At 39.8% G+C, this 19,866-nt stretch overlaps 1 pseudogene; it reads right to left on the minus strand.

The window, feature by feature from the left end:
• Positions 1 to 874: 874 nt before the first annotated feature.
• LOC115795892 (unconventional myosin-IXb-like) overlaps positions 875 to 19,866 on the minus strand; it is a 54,740-nt pseudogene continuing 35,748 nt past the window's right edge.

Consider the following 19,866-nt stretch of genomic DNA (forward strand, 5'->3'; position numbering starts at 1 on the left):
TGAATATTGCAATCATTCACTGGATTCATTAAATTTGCTTATTTTGTTTAATGAAAAGGAAACTAAAAGAAAAAAAAATTCAACCCTCTGAGAGGGTGGGGAAACTTTCAGACTTCTGGGTAATGGAAATATAAAACCACCACAGGATGTGAGCAACTGTAACAAATTCATAGTGGCCACAAAGAAAAAAAAAGTGTATCCGCAAGTTTGGTGCTCTGAAAAGTGTAATCAATTGAGAACAAATCGAATGGATTATAAAAAGCAAGCGCTGAACTGACATTTTTTGTCATTTAAATCAAGGTCACAGGTAAGTAAAAATTTTGTGTTTGGTATTTCAAAAATGTCGACTTACTAACTCAAACTTCTAAGTAAGTAGAAACTGAGAAAATAACTTGAAATTTCAAGTTAAGTCAAAATTTGGGTGTTTTTTTTTGTAGTGGCAGAAGCCATATGACAATATTTGCATTCATTTTAGATTTAAGTGCTAATTGTACCACATCCAGATTTTGACTCACTGAACTATTCCCTTTTTTGTATTTTAGTGTCATTTTTACCTTTCTGGGCTATTTCATTCTGAGATATTGTGTTTATTTTATGGAGTTTCATGCCTTTGGCTGCTGCTACTGGAACAATATATTCTAATTATACATTAATATGCCTAAATTATCAGTTTAAGTGACAAAGGTAATACATTTAAATTTGACCTATTATGCTGATTTCCAGTAAGAATAGGTCTACTTTAAGACTTTGCAATATTAAAAAAATTCAGTCAGGTAAAGTAAATCAGTCAGAATAGTGTAGACCTAAAAATTAACATCAAAAAAAGTGGTTTTTGTGAGCCAGATGAGAACCAAAAATGCAGTGCTGAAGTCTGTACAAAAGAGAATAACTTTATGTACAAGGTCAGATGTTTTCTGGTACAAGTACAAGCCATTTATTCCCCACCAATACAAAAGGCTCCCATTAGTAACATAGTGTTTGAGCTCAACTCTTGTATACTCGCGTGCTCCTGATCACGTCGTGCAGTTTTTCTCAACAGAGCTCATCACAAAGAACAAGTCAAAAATATCTGCCTTTTATTAAAATGTGAGCTGTACAATTCTGAAATAGGTTTGAAAAAGAAAAATCAAACACAGTATACTGACACAAAGATGAGTAGCAGTCCAGATCTTTCACAATAATAAAACCCATTAAGGAATAGTCAGCATCTCCCATTAAATACATATAAATTTCAAAGCAGTTAGTTTCCGTAGCAGCACTGACAAATCTAAAGCCTATAAAACAAAGTGCACATTTTGTTTTCTCTTGACACACAATTTGGAATAGTCAAATTCTTACAACTTATGGTATTATTTTTTATTATTGTTCTCAGTTTAATCGTCATCCTCATCAATGTAAGGGATGTTTAGGTCATTAAAGGTCTTGCTGGCAACCGGGGGATTGTGGGCTGGGGAAGGACCATCTTGACTGGGCAGGAAGCACATGGGCTGGACAACATCTGCCTTTTCTCTTGATGTGAATTCTCGCTGTCCATTTTCGTTTTGGGACATCAGATGCCCAACTTTCTGTGTCTGGTCAGAAGGTTTAGGAAGGCAACTGGGATTCTGGGTTTTCACAAGCATGTTTGCATTTCCTGAGAAAATAAAAATCAAATTAAGAAACATATTTGTTATGACATTTGTAGTACACAAAAGAAGCTACATTTAGGGTCATAATTTCTTGGATAAAGATCCAATTTTTTCAGTTTTACAAAACTATTGCAACCATTTTTATACACAGTCCCCCATTTTTAGACATTTAAAAATGACTGACAAGAAGCTTCATGCCCAGCTGAGGCCTGCTCCCTTATTATTTCATGACAAATGAACCAGACATAACAAATGAAGTTGATTCAAAGTGTTTAATTTGTATTGTATAGTTTCGCACTGTAATTTTAAACGTAAGGCCCAAAGAGATGTCAGCGCAAGCAAAAGAGGCTATCATTAATCCTAGGGGGAAAATAATCTTTATACACATGAAACCCTGATTAATATATACCAGAATAATGGGAAAAGAAAAGCATGGAGAAGGAGAGAAACGGCTCTTAATCAGAAGCATACAGGCATGTATGGCTACCAGTGGAACCGGGGGACTAGTGTTTATTACCTCTGCCAGGGAGGTTATGTTTCTGGTGGAATCTGCGTGCCTGAAATTCTTTCTGTCTGTAAACATGATAACTCGAAATGTTTTGAATAAATTCTGATAAAACTTTGTAAGGGTGCAGAGTGGAGCCATGTCAATAATCCATTAAAATTTGGTTTACATCCACCGAGGTCTTTAAGGTCAACTTACCAAAACCATAACTTAGAAACTATGATTTTTACAAGTGTGGTGTATATTGTCAACATTTAGAAAGTACAGTACAAAGATTTAAAATGCCATACCACATTTGACCTCTGACCTCTCTTTCAAGGTCAGTAGATTGATCTGAATGTCAAAGTGATAATAATGTTATGTAGAGCTATTTAAAACTATGTTTCTTATTGGTTTTGTTTGTATTGACAACATATACAGTGGGTACGGAAAATATTCAGACCCCTTTAAATTTTTCACTCTTCATTTCATTGCAGCCATTTGCTAAAATCAAAAAAAGTTAATTTTATTTCTCAGTAATGTACACTCAGCACCCCATCTTGACAGAAAAAAAACCCCCAGAAATGTAGAAATTTTTGCCAATTTATTAAAAAAGAATAACTGAAATATCACATGGTCATAAGTATTCAGACCCTTTGCTCAGTATTGAGTAGCAGCACCCTTTTGAGCTAGTACAGCCATGAGTCTTCTTGGGAATGATGCAACACGTTTTTCACTCCTGGATCTGGGGATCCTCTGCCATTCTTCCTTGCAGATTCTCTCCAGTTCCGTCAGGTTGGATGGTGAACTTTGGTGGATGGCCATTTTCAGGTCTCTCCAGAGATGCTCAATTGGGTTTAGGTCAGGGCTCTGGCTGGGCCAGTCAAGAATGGTCACAGAGTTGTTCAGAAGCCACTCCTTTGTTATTTTAGCTGTGTGTTTAGGGTCATTGTCTTGCTGGAAGGTGAACCTTCAGCCCAGTCTGAGGTCTTGAGCACTCTGGAAGAGGTTTTCTTCAAGGATCTCTCTGTACTTGGCCGCATTCATCTTTCCTTCAATTGAAACCAGTCGTCCTGTTCCTGCAGCTGAAAAACACCCTCATAGCATGATGCTGCCACCACCATGTTTGACTGTTGGGATTGTATTGGGCAGGTGATGAGCAGTGCCTCGTTTTCTCCACACATAGCGCTTAGAATTAACGCCAGAAAGTTCAATCTTCATCTCATCAGACCAGAGAATCTTATTTCTCATAGTCTGGGAGGCCTTCATGTGTTTTTTGGCAAACTCTATGCAGGCTTTCATATGTCTTGCACTGAGGAGAGGCTTAGGTTGGGCCACTCTGCCATAAAGCCCCGACTGGTGGAGGGCTGCAGTGATAGTTGACTTTGTGGAACTTTCTCCCATCTCCCTACTGCATCTCTGGAGCTCAGCCACAGTGATCTTTGGGTTCTTCTTTACTTCTCTCACCAAGGCTCTTCTCCCACGATTGCTCAGTTTGGCTGGATGGCCACTGTGCTCTCAGGAACCTTGAGTGCTGCAGAAATTCTTTTGTAATCTTGGCCAGATCTGTGCCTTGCCACAATTCTGTCTCTGAGCTCCTTGGGCAGTTCTTTCAACCTCATGATTCTCATTTGCTCTGACATGCACTGTCAGAGCAAATGAGACAGGTGTGTGCCTTTTATTTAGACATGTGTGTGCCTTTCCTAATCAAGTCCAATCAGTTTAATTAAACGCAGCTGGACTCCAATGAAGGAGAAAAACCATCTCGAGGAGGATCAGAAGAAATGGACAGCATGTGAGTGAAATATGAGTGTCACAGCAAAGGGTCTGAATGGGATCATGTGATACTTCAGTTTTTCTTTTTTAATACATTTGCAAAAATTTGTACATTTCTGTTTTTTTTCTGTCAAGATGGGGTGCTGAGTGTACATTGAGAAATAAAATGAACTTTTTTGATTTTTGCAAATGGCTGCAACGAAACAGAGAGTGAAAAATTTAAAGGGGTCTGAATACTTTCTGTACCCACCGTAGGCATATAGGGAATGATATATGGGGATTCAAAATATCACATTACTTTGGACCTCTGGCCTCTTCTTCAAGGTCAAATAAGGTCACGCCTTTGACTTCTGATCTCACTTTTACATTTCACATCTGCCTTTCTTTTAAATTGACCCCAAAATGCATTATATCTTCAAAGAAAATATTAGAGAATGAATCCACACATATAAAAAAATATACTCAAAAATATAATAAAATGGGTTTCAGTGGGCCCCCCCCCCGATCCAGCTCGCAGTGGAACGGTTCGCAGCCGAGTGTGAAGCGGCTGGCATGAGAATCAGCACCTCTAAGTCTGAGGCCATGGTCCTCAGCCGGAAAAGGGTGGAGTGCCATCAGGAACGAGTTCTTGCCTCAAGTGGAGGAGTTCTAGTATCTCGGGGTCTTGTTCACGAGTGATGGGAGAAGGGAGCGGGAGATCAACAGGCGGATCGGGGCTGCTTCTGCAGTGATGCGGACACTGCACCGGTCCGTCGTGGTGAAGAGGGAGCTTAGCGTAAAAGCGAGGCTCTCGATTTACCGGTCGATCTACGTTCCTACCCTCACCTATGGTCACGAGCTTTGGGTAGTGACCGAAAGAATAAGATCGCGAATACAAGCGGCAGAAATGAGTTTCCTTCGAAGGGTGGCTGGCCTCTCCCTTAGAGATAAGGTGAGGAGTGCGGCCATCCAGGAGGGCTCAGAGTAGAGCCGCTGCTCCTCCACATCGAAAGGAGCCAGTTGAGGTGGCTCGGGCATCTGATTAGGATGCCTCCTGGCCGCCTCCTGGGTGAGGTGTTCCGGGCATGTCCCACCGGGAAGAGGCCCCGTGGTAGACCCAGGACACGCTGGAGAGATTATGTATCTCGGCTGGCCTGGGAACGCCTTGGGGTCCCTCCAGATGAGCTGGAGGAGGTGGCTGGGGAGAGGGAAGCCTGGGCTTCTCTGCTTAGGCTTCTGCCCCCGCGACCCGGCCCCGGATACGCGGAAGAAAATGGATGGATGGATGGATGGATGGATGGGTTTCAGTGGGGCAAATAACTAACACCTGTGTTTTGCACTTTATTTTTATTGCACTACAAACTTCTCAAAGTGCATTTAAAAAGAGCAAAATTTAAGAGTAAAGAGTGAGCTGCCTTGGCGAAGGTTTGTGCTCTTGGAGTGCTTCTTGTTGATGTGACTGCAGATAGAAGTAGCAGGATGAAGTGTACAGTGCTATACTGTGCTCAGATTCAGAAACCCGACTGGCTGGCACTTCACAGTGCAAACAGATAATGACCCAAAGCATACTGGAAAAGCACCCCAAGAAATCGGTTATTCTTCAATGGCCAAGTCAGTCACCTGACTTCAACTCAACAGAGCAGCTTTTAAGCAATTAAATAAAAAACTGGAGGCAGAAAGAGTCACAAACAAGCAGCAACTGAAGGTGGCTGCTGTAAAGGTAGGAGGAGAGCCTCTCAAGGGAGGAAACAGTATTTGGTGATGTAATTTACTGCAATGGATTTTCATACAATACAAATACAAAAGCTTTAAGTTTATTTGTGCAAAGTCTTGTTAAACTCAGAGGACGGCCAAAGTACCATACCTCTTTACTGACCTTCCGAGTCCAAGGCCCCCAGCCAGTCCAGGCTCTCGGTGCTCATCGATGATAACGAGTCCAGGTTCTCATTGTCAGATTGCTCCTGCTCCAGCTCAGGTAACCTGAGGGCCAAGTCCACCCTGTAAATGGGGAAAAATATTAACATTCAAATAAATGAATTAAAAGGAACACCAGAGTGTAACTATAATGAAACATTATCTGCTCACTTTTCTTTCTTGAGGGACCTGATCCTTTCAATGATTTTCGCCTCTGTTTCATCAGGTTGCATTTTCTCATGAACTTCCAGCTCAGAGGGCTTTTCAACAACCTGCAGAGAGACCAGAGCAGCATTTGTGTGAGATCTTTGTGGTTTATCTCTCTAGTAATTCAAATGGAAGAAAAAGTTAACAGCCTGTGTTTGTTTAGAAGTACATTGTAGGGTTAGCTAGTGGGCTAGTAAGCAGTTTTTATAATTAGCAGGCAACATTTTGTTTGTCTTGTTCAGGAGGATGTACATACACACATGCAGGCAATGCAACTCAACATCATGTAACCAAACTTGCAAAAGGATCATCTTTGTAAATGTTTTATGAGAAGGGGTTCAACATGCTTTTTAGAGCTCAAAAAAACAGACAAGATGTGATGTGGTGAGTGACTTCTTAGTTTGCAAGAAAAGTTCACAGGGTTCTTTTGAGGATTAAACATGATGTAACAATTCCACACTATGGCTCGAAGACGTCATATCATAAACATAAATGGGAGGAAAGGTCTGAATATGAGGAAGGCTGGTACTAAGTGATAACACAGACAAAGAGGATGGATTAAATCAGTTTACTTTTTCCCTTCAGCAAAGTTTTTCTTAATGAATAATGCATCGTTGCAAAGCTTCGGCCAGACTGACAGTGTTATAACAGGTGCTGCTTGACACAGGTGTTAGCATTTATTCTGCCCTTGTTTTGTAGTGTTCCTCTCACCGTGGCTTGTCTCCTGAGTCTGAGCTGATTGACAGCCACGGCCTCTGCGTGTTCCAGCTCATGGATATTTTGCATCTTTTCTTTGTAGCGCCTGAACTGCTCAGTGATCAGGATCTCCACACAGCTGCACACAACACAGTCAGTTTGTTTATTGTTTTAAGAAATACATACACTGCCTAACAAGGATTGTGTAGAGTTACAGTAGTGCATAATATGGTCACTCACAGTGTAGTCTTAGACACATCCCTCATACCGAGGAGGGGGTCATCAGAATCAGGTGAACGCAGGATGCAGGGAGCAAACACAATAGCGAGCGCACTTGGTGACATCTTATTGTGCTCTTCTTCCTTTGCAACTCTGACAGAAACAAACAGGTCAAAATCTCATTGCGCTATTATTACATGGCTTAAAACCCCCCCCCAAAACAGACTCTGCCTACCTGACAAGGTGAAAGATAAGCCGCTCTAATGTGTTGAAATTGGCAGGAGGAAGTTCATCAATCTTCTGGTACACAGCCCTTATTCTCTCTTCTTTCTCTGGTAATTCTGGGGATGAACAAACAGGACAGACTTTAAACATCTACACTTACATTTAGCAACATTTTAATAATTTGAAGTCACCTTTAAATAAGCTAATTTCTTAAGTACAGTGTTGACATATTCATAGCGTCTCTCAGTATTGTGTAGAATATCACAGAGCTATAGCTATTATATTTCTACCTAATCATTAGACACACATGCACTCACCAGCCACATTATTAGGTACACCGGTTCAACTGTTTATTAACATAAATATCTAATCAGCCAATCGCACAGAATCAACTCAGTGCGTTTCGGCATGTACATATGGTCAAGATGACCCTCTGAAGTTCAAACAGAGCATCAAAATGCCAAAGAAAGGTGACTTTCAATGTGGCATAATTGTTGGTATCAGATGGGCTGCTCTGAGCATTTCAGAAACTGCTGATCTGCTGGAATTTTCCTCCACAACCATCTCTAGGGTTTACAGAAAATGGTCTAAAGAGAAAATCTTGTTGATTCAGAGGAGAATGGCCAGACTGCTTCAAGCTGATAGGGAGGCAACAGCCACTCAAATAACCACTTGTTACAACCAAGGTATGCAGAAGAGCATCTCTGAATGCACAACATGGTGAACATTGAAGTGGATGGCTACAGCAACAGAAGACCACACCAGGTGTCACTTTTGTTGGCCAAAAACAGGAAACTGAAACTGCACAGGCTCATCGCTGCCATATCTCATGAGTCCCAATTTCTGCTGCAACACTTAGATGGTAGGGTCAGAATTAAAGCATGGATCCATCCTGTCTTGCATCAGCAATTAAGGCTGCTGTGGTGTAATGGTGTGGGGGATTTCTTGGCACACTTTGGACTCCTTAGTACCATTTATGCATTGCTTAAAGTCACAGCCTACCTGAATATTTTTGCTGACCATGTACATCTCTTTATTGCTACAGTGTACCCATCTTCTGATGGCTACTTCATTCAGCATGATGCCTCATATCACAAAGCTCAAATAATTTCAAACTGGTTCATTTGAACATGAGAATGAGATCACTGCACACAAATGGCCTCCACAGTCATCAGATCTCGATCTAATAGAGCACCTTTGGATTGTGGTGAAGATTAACATCATGGATGTGAAGCCAACAAAGCTCCAGCAACTGTGTGATGCTCTCATGTCAATATGGACCAAAATGTCTGAGGAATGTTTCCAACACCTTGTTGAATCTGTGCCATGAAGAATCAAGGCAGTTCTGAAGGTGAAAAACCCAATACTAGCAAGGTGTACTTAATAAAGTGTCTGGTGGGTGTACATTTAATTTACAGAGTAAAGAATCATATAAACCCACTGCTTTCTACAAGTGAATCAAGAAGCAGCCAGTTCATTAATCAGTGCACCTATGAAAATGTAAAACAAAAATATTTCCTCACCCACAGCATGCAGAAAATCATGGTAGAGGGCAAACGTCATGAGGGGGTCAGGCAGCTCTCTGAGCCAGCGTTTAATGAGGCCTGTGATGGTGTGGATGGGGTAGTCATCCAAACATGCTGTTTCAGGATCTGAAGACAAAAGACAGATCACACAGATTTTAAAAAAAAAACAGACAAAAAAAAAAAGGTTATATTTAATATTTAATTTTGTGCATTTCAACTTTCAGCTCAGGTGCAAAGAATTTCTTACCCTGCTGCAGAATCTGGTGAAGGTCCCTCGCTCGGCAGGCTGAGCCCGACTTGCGGTAAATCCCTTCGGTGTAGAGACCATTGAGCTCCACATGTATCAGCAACATCTCCATCACTTTGGGCACGGGGTTGACTTTACTGGTGAGCATGCACACCTGCACGCCGAAGTGAAGGGAGCCTGATAAATTGTCATCCTATCCCAAGATAAGAAGAGTAAACATGAGTCATGATAAACAAATGTTTTTATAGTTATTCAATCATAATACGGGATTTTCTTAAAAAAAAAAAAAAAATACCAACCTGCCTCGCACACCGTGTTGAGCAATTCATAATGATTTTGCTCAGGCATTTCTTGTGACATATTAACTTACAAGCTAAAATGAAAACAGAAGGAAAAAACACAGTAAAATCAAACTGCTATTTCTTAAAATGCTGCTACAATTTGGGGTCTGGCAGCTTTTAAAAAAAATTTTTAACCCACCACTGCACATGTAGGCTTTCTCCATTCCCCAGATATAGGAGCCACACAAGTCACATGACTGCATAATGTGCACCTGGTATGTGTTGAACAGGTGATCCAGAGGACTGTCAAACTGTAGACACAAGAAGTAAAACAAGATTCATCATGAGATTTAGAAGATTCATAATGAGTACATTAAATAAAGCTGTTTAACTTACATATTTATCCTTATTCCTCTTCTTCGATGTCTGGAACCCAGAAGTAAGATTTTATATGAGCTGCACTCCTGAAGTGGTTTAGTAACTGAGAATAGACTGAATGCCATAAAATTTACCTTTGTTGGTTCAGACTCTCCTCGTTTCTTTTCAGCCCTAATGAAGCCATCCAGCACAGACTGGAAGAGGTTTACCACCAGTGGGACTTCTGCCTTCTCCGTGTGTCCTGCTAGCGTGTTCACCTTGTTATGGAAGCCCTTCATCAGATCTTTGTAGCCAATCTGAGGCTTCTGTTGGTGCCAAAGAAAATGTTTCAGTATTTTCATTTTCAAGCCCTTAATATTTTTCATACTTTTAGTGACAAGATTTTAGTAAATTATTTCAATATAACATCAACTTATTTAAAAGGAAAACACGAAAAAGCTGGAAAAACATCAACTGACCTGGACAGAGTACATGCTTTTGATGGTCTCTCTGAACTGCATCGTGGCTGAAAGGAAAATGTTCTCAGTTGGTGACAGGTCCTTTCTGGTTTGCAGCTCATTCACCTGATGACAAATGTGAAGAAAGTATAAAAAACAAGGAGTTATTTTGAAGTTTATCTAAAACTGGTTACTTAGTATTGAAGCTGAAATCAGGAATTAAATATGCACAATTTTTACTGCTAAAGCAATGCATTTTTTAAAAATACCTTTTTTTTTTTTTTGAAGTTTACTGCAGTTAACAGCCAGTGATTTTAAACAGTCGTGGCACCTGGGTTTAAGGTGGGTACAAGAGCTGGGCTATATGGCCCATTTCATGTTGCCCGTCTGTGCTCTAAAAGCTTTTTTAGGGAACAGCGTACAATGACCACTTACCTGAAAATTAAGTCCAAAAATAGCACATTTATGGTCTAAACAAGTGAGCTTTGTGTCTTTAAACTCGAGTTATAAATCTGTCGTGCTTCTCCTCCCTCCTCTTAAATTGTGATCTCACCTGATTCCCGAGGAACTCATCCAGGTTTCGTAACTCCTTGGGGTCGGTGATCTCTCTGTCCAGTGAGGCGTCCCACTGCAATGCCCGTGTGGCCCGGCTAATTCGAATGGTGGGGTTATGATTGATTCTCTCATGGTTTAGATTTGGCATTTGGTATGGATGTGGACTGTACCTGGGCAAGTTGACTGTTGGCAGCAGGACAGTTGGCATCATCAGTCATATTAAGTTAAAAGAATTTAACTTCAGTGAAAGTTCATTTAACCTTTAAAGAAATGCTAATCTTTCAAAGAATGTGACATTAAGAGCTGTTACACTGTCCAGACAGCACTAAAGAAAGCAAGTGTGTTAACCAGTGGTATAGTAATATAGGGGGTAAGCCATCATATTAAGGAAAACATTTACATTCAACTAGTTCTATGTACCTTTTTCCTTCTGCTCCATTTCCTCACCCTGTCTTAAATAATGACTTGAACTTCTGCACTAAAGACCTCCCTATGGTAAAGATCTCCTGCAGCCCAAAGTGTATTAACGTCTATTGTATCATTAAAACATCTGCACTGTTCAAATACACTGAATCTGCATTTTCAGACTCATGGTTACCCATTTTATCTGATGGAAGTTCATTGCTGGGGGAATTTTTGGTTGCCATTTTCTTCAGAAATCTACTGAGAGACCACATCCTGCAAAAAAAACAACTCATGTAAACTCCATGCAGCAGAATATCACAAATATCAAATTAACTCGATGCTAATGTTGGTTTTTGAATTCCTAAACGATTCCCTCATGAATTAACTGAGTGAAGAGTTTCACCTGTCAGGAGTGGTGGAGCCTTGTTGTCCTGTGTCCTCACTGAGGGTGGTGACTGGAAGGCTGAACGTCGAGCCATCAGTTACTGCTGACATCTGAAACACAAACATTTTACAAGCTAGAGCACAAGTCTTGTAAAGAAGCAAACAGTGACAGTCAGTCCTCTTTCCCCACCACATTCCCCTGTAGCACCAACACCAGACTCATGTTAAAAGGATTCCCACAGAGCCTCCACCATCCTGCACCCAATGACCGTGATATAATGGCAGCATAATAGCGACAGTCCATCATCATATTCAGTCATCATGCACACTGTATTTGCACCACCTTCTGCACCCAGCTGAACTTTGACCCCTTTTGCTTTAATTAATTTGTGTTTTCCTGTGATTTATTTGAGCAGACACAGATTAGCCTGACAGGCAAAGTCACAGACTTCAAACTGTATTTTGCATGGTAAACAGTCATCAATAGACCAGGCTGACTCTTTACAGAGTAATCAACCAGTGATATTTGCATCCATGCAATATTTGGGACAAGGGGAACATATGTTAGTTAATAGCTGTTTTGTATATACAACTTTTATTGTTAAATATTAATACAAGCTGTAGTTCACAGTTAAAAAGATGTGATTAAGAGTTAATAAATCACACTATACAGCTTAATTAATGGGCTTGTAAAATTCTGTAAGTAGGTTAGTTTTTGATGCATAATCAGAGTTAAGTGTAAATAAGGCAGGAAGTGACAAAAAAAAAAAAAATCTTAATTTTGAAGCAACCAAACACACTAACATCGGAGCTGCTAATCATATCCTTCTCATATTCTGTGAGTCTGTCCTTGCTGAACATCTGCTCATTTGTGCAAAAAGACATTTTAAAAACAAAACAAAAAAAAAAAAAGGAAAAAAAAAAACAAAAAAAAAATCAGAAAATGAGATTAGGAAATGGGATTTAACATTTCCTTTCTGCTTGAAAGCAAAAGCTCAGTTTTCCTTGTCCCTGCTTGCATAACAGAAATCATCAGTCCCAGAACAATCCAAGGTATCCAAGCGGTCCATTTGGTATATACACATGCAAACGGCCCTGCATGCAGAGAAGAGATCTGCTTGGCAAAAACATCCCTTTGGTCAGTACCTTGACCTGGGATTTGAAGTCCCAGATATCCGTGCTACTGGCCGAGCTCTTCAGACTGGCCACAGCGGGGCTGATGGGAGGCAGAGGAAAGCTCCAGTACTCGCTCTCCTCCTTGGAGCCCGCAAAGTTAAATGCCAAACCGCTGCGGCCGTAGGCTAAGCGCCGCTTGTGTTTGTTGTGCTTGCTGTGCTTGCGGAGAGGGAGCCTGACCTAATTGGCCAGGAAAAGTGATGAGGCACGGTCTGGGAGACCTCCTTTGACTCATGTGTAAAAAAAAAAAAAAAAAAAAAAAAACGCCCTTCTTGTGTTTGTCAATTTAACATGAGCCCACAGTACAGAAAGCTGCAACACTAACATCTATGCAGCAAGAACAACAGCACTGACTCAATAAGAACACAAAATAAATGCAGATTAAATATAATTTTGAATTACTCTTTAGATCATCATAAGAACTAATGTTACCTGATTGGTTGAAGGTGAGGTGTCAGAGTCTGATGAGCTTATCTTGGACAGTTCATCTGCAGACATGGACTTTTTGGTGCTGTTTGTAGATGGAAATAACAGCAACAACTGATTGACTAAATATAAAACACCTTGTAATCATTAATCGTTAATAGCACCAAAATCTACAATTTAACCCGTAAGAGCCCACACCCTCTCCTAAAGGAAAATCTATTCAGAATTTTTTTTTAATTAAAACTTATTCAACAAAGTTTCCAGAACATATGAAACTGCGTCACACTGGGTTCTTATGCTTTGCCATACAGACACTTAAAGCTGCTGAAACAAAAAGCATACATCTTATCCAATTAGGCCTCTAAGTATTTAGACAATGAGACAATTTTTGTAGTTGTGCCTTTGTGCACCACCACAGTCGCTTTAAAATCAAATAATCAAAAACCCAATTGAAGTGCAGACTTTCAGCTTTAATTCAACAGTATTGCATTGTGTTTAGAAGTGAAGCCATTTTTGCAGATAAGCCCTCATTTTCAGAGGCTAAAAATAATTAGAAAAACTTACATCATTGCAGTTGGTTTCATCTGTCCAAAGAATTTTCTGGCAAAGTCTAATCAGGCCTTCATTTGGCTGAATGCAAACCCTCTGTGTTTTTATCAGATTTTTTTATCCGGTGCCATGCAGCAGCTCCTGATGCTTTTTTTTTTTTTTACTGACTTTAACACCTTCTAAAATTCTTTTTTTTTGTTTGTTTGTTTTTGAATATTGTGATTTATACAAATGCAATGGCTGCTTTTATTGTTTTGCAAGTCTTTCAAAGTCAAGCTTTACAAGTTTGCTAATGGTTTTGTTTGCAATGCGCTTTTTGCAACCAACCAAACAAACAAAAAAACTTCATCTTAGAACAAGGTTTGTAATCCCAGAAAAGGTTTGGAGGAAACAGCAGGGTTTCAGAGCTGGGGCTGGGGCTGGTGCAGCGGTCATCATGGGGAATGTGAGATGTTTACACAATAAGATGGACCGGCACGGTGAGCTGATTAAGACTAGTGGGAACAGTGAGTGTAGTTTAATGTCTTCATGAAGCGCTGCAACAAGACACCACACATTCACACTTCACGGACCATACTGTGACTGTACCTGGCTTCAGGACTGTTCAGGTGTGCATGGACATTAATCTGAGCACTAGGAGAAATGTAGAGGAACTACACTAGTTCTGACTAGAGGGTGGTGGTAATTGCAGACATGTTATTGGGATGAATATTGAACTGATGACTGCAGAAATGCATCCATATTAGTCACTATGTGTCACTGCTGATGCTGTTTGAATCTGGTTTGACAATAAGATACTTGGATGAAAACAAGTACACTGCTTGGATTCCTCCATCAGCTGATGCAGACATCAGCCAAATGACTGTGCTTGTAGTTAATGGCTGAGCATGATGGCCACCCTCTGCACCACATACTGGACATGCAGCTGAGCACTTTCTCTAACATCTGTTTGAGCTCTGCTGACACAAAGACAGATGCAGAAAATTTCTACCATGTCATACTACACTACCTACACTGATTTATATTTTATCTCCTTACTGTATCATATTTAGACTTTGACTTATTGAGCTCTTCACTGTTTAATTGAGCGCCTTCTTTAGTGTCATTTCTAACTTTTTGAGCTACTTTGTTCTGTGATAATGACTGCAATTTCTACAGAGCTATGTTGCTTTTCGTGTTTTGACTGTTGTAACACAGAAGTTTCCCAACTAAGATCTTATCTTATCTTCACCTTATTTACATTCACAAAGGCGTCTCTTGATTGTAGACCTTGATGATGATACGCCTACCCGCTCAGGAATGTTTGTGACTTGGCTAGATGCTGAAAGGGGTTTTTCTTAGCCAAGGAAAAAAACTCTGTCTCCTATTTTAGTTGTCTTCTGTGGTCTTTCAGTCCTTTTGGTGTTGCTGAGCTGGCCAGTGCATTCATTCTCTTTAAGAATGTATTGTTGATTTGGCCACTCTGAAAGCTTTTGCAATCTCTAGCAGGCTTATTGAGTTTTTCAGCCTAATGATGGCCTCCTTCACGTGCATCATCATCATCACACTCAGAGTTCCGGCGAAAAGCTACACAATATAGATTCAACAATTGGAATCGGCTCAAGATCTTTTACCTGCTTAATCTGTCATTAAATAATGAGGAAACAGGCTTCAGGTGTGAAACTTTACTTTTGAACCTCTGTGTATAAAAATGATTAATGCAATACTTTTTTAAAGCCCTTAAATTAAATCTGCATTATTAAATTAAGTCTGCATTTTAATCACATCTTGATTATTTGACTTAAAATCCATTGACGTGGTGTGTAGAAACAAAACTACAAAAAAAAAAAAGAAGGGCCAAACATATTTGGAAATAACAATTTAATTAAAACATATTTCTGAGGCTATATCAGCAGAGCTAAAATTAGCAGAAATATTTGGATGAATTAATGATGGCCACTGAACCTAAGACTGGAAAAAACTTACCGGAACTCATTTCTCTTCTCTGTTCGACGGTGTATTTCAGGACTCGACTCATCTGTAGGTTCACCTTCACTCTGTTTGACCTTCCACTTCTCGGCCTTCTCCTTGAATCCCTCTATATCTTTGTAGCGTTGAAGCGTGCTGCCCTTAAGGTGGGTGGTGGCGTTATCGTCACTGGTGATTAGATCTATAGGGACAGAGTAGGGTCTGTTGAGGGGTCGAGGGGATCCTCTGCCTTCACATTTCTCCTTGCTTTGTCCTTCTGTACAGAATTGCTGTCGACTGGGTCGGGCTGCTGCGTCCTGTTTGGGCTGAGCTCTAAATTTTGCTGCCTCTTCAACTCGGGTTTTACCACGCTGTTATGTAAAAAAACAAACAAAATCAAAACATCAAAATAGATATGAATCCTAATATTTTTTAAAATGTTTGAATTCTAGTTTTAAGTGAGAGTAGGTTTATTTTTTTTTAATAGTTTTATCAAAATAACGGTATAAAACCAGAGACCATTTTGCTGCTGTAAATCTGTCACAGATGCAGCATATTATTATGTGCCCTACTATTATTTGGCCACCAGAGAGCACTGAAAACTATATTTTTTGACTGTAAAATGTTCTGGTACATTTCAGTGTACAGTGCTTTTATAGACACCTTTAAAAGTTTGCCTTTAAAAAAAATGAAAATGAAATAAAAATATCAATAAAATTGGATTATCCAGGACATGTGTTTCTGAGTTAACATAAAAATGTTTCATAACACACAGTGTCCCTGAATACATCAAACAATACCAGATACATGAGCCTATTGCAAAACATGCCACAGAAAGGGCACTTTTCCCTTTATTTGGCTAGTTCAGCAGTGAAGATGAAGCTGAAAGGAGGGGAAAACATGCAGCAAAGGGTCACCATAAGATCAGAGTAATGACATACTGAATAATAACTTTAAGAGCTGCTGCTCCTATAATATACTTCAGTAGTATCAGTACCTGTTCTGTCCAAGCTGGGCTTCAGACTTGTCATCAATTTGCTTCTCTGGTGTGCGTTTGTACTCCTCCAGGGAAGTCTTCCATGCTGTCTGCATCAATGTAGCAGTTCGATTTTGGTTCCGAGAAAACTGACGCCATGTCCTCTATAAGAGCAGAAATGCCATTTTAGCTTTATTCGGCATTTGTTCTTGACTTTGGGAATATTTTTTGGTTTTGGTGGCACATAAAAAAGCCTAAGTGACTCTCTTACTGATTCAGCCCCCAAGTTTAAATGGACATGAACAATGAATGAGAAAGCTCACCCTTTGTTGCTTTATTAAGCTCCACTCTGAGAGGGTGAGTAAACGAGTAGTCTGCCGCCTTGCTGCATATTTAAGTAGTGAATAATTTATTCTCAAGAGTGAACTGTTGATGTTAAATCTATATATTAGAAACCTGTGTTGGGAGGAGTTTTTTTTTTTTTTTTTTTTAGCAGTGAGCATAAAGATGTAAGTTGTACCTGTATGATCATTGTAGCATCTCTTTTCTGCAGAAAGTGAAACCTTATGACACAGGTGCGGAACCAGTGCTGCAGGAGGATGATGCGGCGCATCACTTCTTTGTTGAGTGTATCTTGAAGGAGTTCCCTTTCCTTTTCCTTGAGGAAAACCTAAATAGATAAAAAGATGACATACAAATAATAAATGAAGATACATTTGTACAGTGAATTCTTCATGCACACTGCTTCTTTGACATATATGTGTGTTTATTACTTTACATATGATGGATATCTGCAATATGTAATTACGAAGTGAAAGCATTCTCTATTTAATGGCAAGATTCCTTCATGGGAGACCAGAAGCTATTTAATATGGGCACTAATTGGTTCGATTTGGTGATTAACCTTGGTTTTTCCTATTTGGTAGGTGTTCTTATCCAAAGCCATCCTCTCAAATAGTGCAGTAATGTGCTCTGGAGTTCCAGGAGTTCCTTCTGGAAACAAAATCCTGAACTTCTTAACAAATTCCTGTCATCAAGAGAAGAACAACATCAGTGAAAAATCAATGAATCTATTGCATTTTTCTAAGGAATATCTAGATACAGTTGATACAGATATATTATATATATATATATATATATATATATATATATATATATATATATATATATATAATATATATATATATATATATATATTTATTAGGGGTGGGACTTCATTAAAAAAATTAATTGGAAGCTTTGTAATTAATTAATCAAATTAATCGCATTTTAATCACATTTAAATATTTAACATGAGAAATATTAATTTCAGTTTGGTTTGATGAGTGAATCAATATACATAAGCTTAAACTTCAAATCTTGTTTATTTTCCCACCAGTCTACTACACAGACCAACGAAGGGGGGAAGTGCTCCTGTGATAAGCAAACACCTGAAATTAAAGTTAAGCATCATAATAGTCGAGTTGAGGCAACATTAAGGGCGCACGTAAGAGGGGAAAGGAAGCAAACGCTTCAGAGAGAGGCCGGGGGGGAAAGGGGCGGGGGGGAACCAGCGAGGCGGAAGGAAAGAAGGAAAAGGAAACCACAAAAAGGAGCAAAAGGGCAGGCGCCGGGGAACCATGAGGAGCGAGAGAGAGGGAGAGGAGAGAGAGAGAGAGAGAGAGAGAAGAGGAGATAGAGAGAGAGAGAGAGAGAGAGGAGAGAGAGAGAGAGGAGAGAGAGAGAGAGAGAGAGAGAGGAGAGAGAGAGAGAGAGAGGAGAGAGAGAGGAGAGAGAGAGAGAAGGAGAGGAGAGAGGAAGGGAGAGAAGAGGGAGAGAGAGAGAGAGAGAGGAGAGAGAGGAGGGAGAGAAGGAAGAGAGAGGAGGAGGGAGAGAGAGGAGAGCGAGAGGAGAGAGAGAGAGAGGAGAGGAGAGAGAGAGAGAGGGAGAGAGGAGAGAGAGGGGAGAGGGAGAGAGAGAGAGAGAGAGGAGGAGAGAGAGGGAGAGAGAGGAGAGAGAGAGGCGAGAGAGGAGAGGGGAGAGAGGAGAGAGAGAGAGAGAGGAGGAGAGAGGAGGGAGAGAGAGAGAGAGAGAGAGAGAGAGAGAGAAGGAGAGAGAGAGAGAGAGAGGAGAGAGAGAGAGAGAGGAGAGCGAGAGAGAGAGAGAGGAGAGAGAGAGAGAGAGAGAGAGAGAGAAGAGGAGATAGAAGAGAGAGAGAGAGAGAGGAAGAGAGAGAGAGAGAGGAGAGAAAATAGATATATAGATAAAATATATATAAAATATATATATATATATATATATATATATAAAATATATAAAAATATATAATATATATATATATATATAATATATATATAGACACACACACACATAAGGGGTGCCCACCTTAAATGTGTATCTGGCACTGTAGCCAGACTTCTGGATGTGAACCATTTGCAGTAAGCCTATATACCTGATTTGGTTTAGGACAAGTTTATCATCAAAGCACAGCTCCCTCTGTTAAAAAACAACCAAAGATTAATTATTCAATCAAAACATAAAATTCATCACATTGATGCTGCACAGTCACAGACGACCTTTTCAGCATTGGAGCGAACACAGAAAATGAAGAAAGGCTCGGCTTTTCCAATTTGGTCCATCAGTTTTCTGAGTGATGTCTGCAAGAAACATGCAAGCAGTGAGCAAATCAAAATTTCACTCATTAAAATATTTCATCTTAAATAAAGAAAGTTCTGAAGTCTTTCTGACTCTCAGTGATAGGGTGTCACTCAGTAACATGCAGGATATCACATGACATAAAAATGACATAAAAATAAATGTTCCCATAGCAGGGATATAGTTGGGTATTAAGAAATAAATTATAATATTTAGCAAAATTATACAGAAGACAAACCTGAAATTGAGTGCTGACTGTAGCAGGTTTTGACTCCCGGTGAGGGTGGAAGATGGATTTACTGGTTTGGTCGTGTGCCGTGAGACCAACAACATGTCGGATAGAATGCAAATCGATGAGATTCTGTTTGAAAAAACATAAATATGACCGTGAGCTTCCTGACTCTTAAACCAAAGTGACAGATTTTTGATCAAGAACAGATGAACTAAAATTTAATAACACTTTACCTTTGGAATGAGCTGCTTCTGTCGACCGCTTCTACTTTTCCTGTAGGAAAGCCAGACAAAATGAGACCCTATTAAAAAAAATGTCACATTTTATACAACAAGTCAGACTGTTTAACCAAAAGCCTGCTTACCTTTTCTGCTCAAAATTGGCAAAAATGTCCTCAAATACTTCAAGAGGACATTCATCAGAGCGATCAAAAGAGAATTCCAGAGTCATGCTGGAACTGCAAGAAACAGAGAACCTCTAATTTCATCAGTACAGAACAAGTTCTTATTTTTTTAAGTTGCATGATTGTGCAAAGCCTTTACCACTCTAGATGTTCATCATCCAGTACCATCTGGGTACTCATTT

This window comes from Archocentrus centrarchus, chromosome 17, assembly GCF_007364275.1.
Source record: "Archocentrus centrarchus isolate MPI-CPG fArcCen1 chromosome 17, fArcCen1, whole genome shotgun sequence".
NCBI classification, from domain to species: domain Eukaryota; kingdom Metazoa; phylum Chordata; class Actinopteri; order Cichliformes; family Cichlidae; genus Archocentrus; species Archocentrus centrarchus.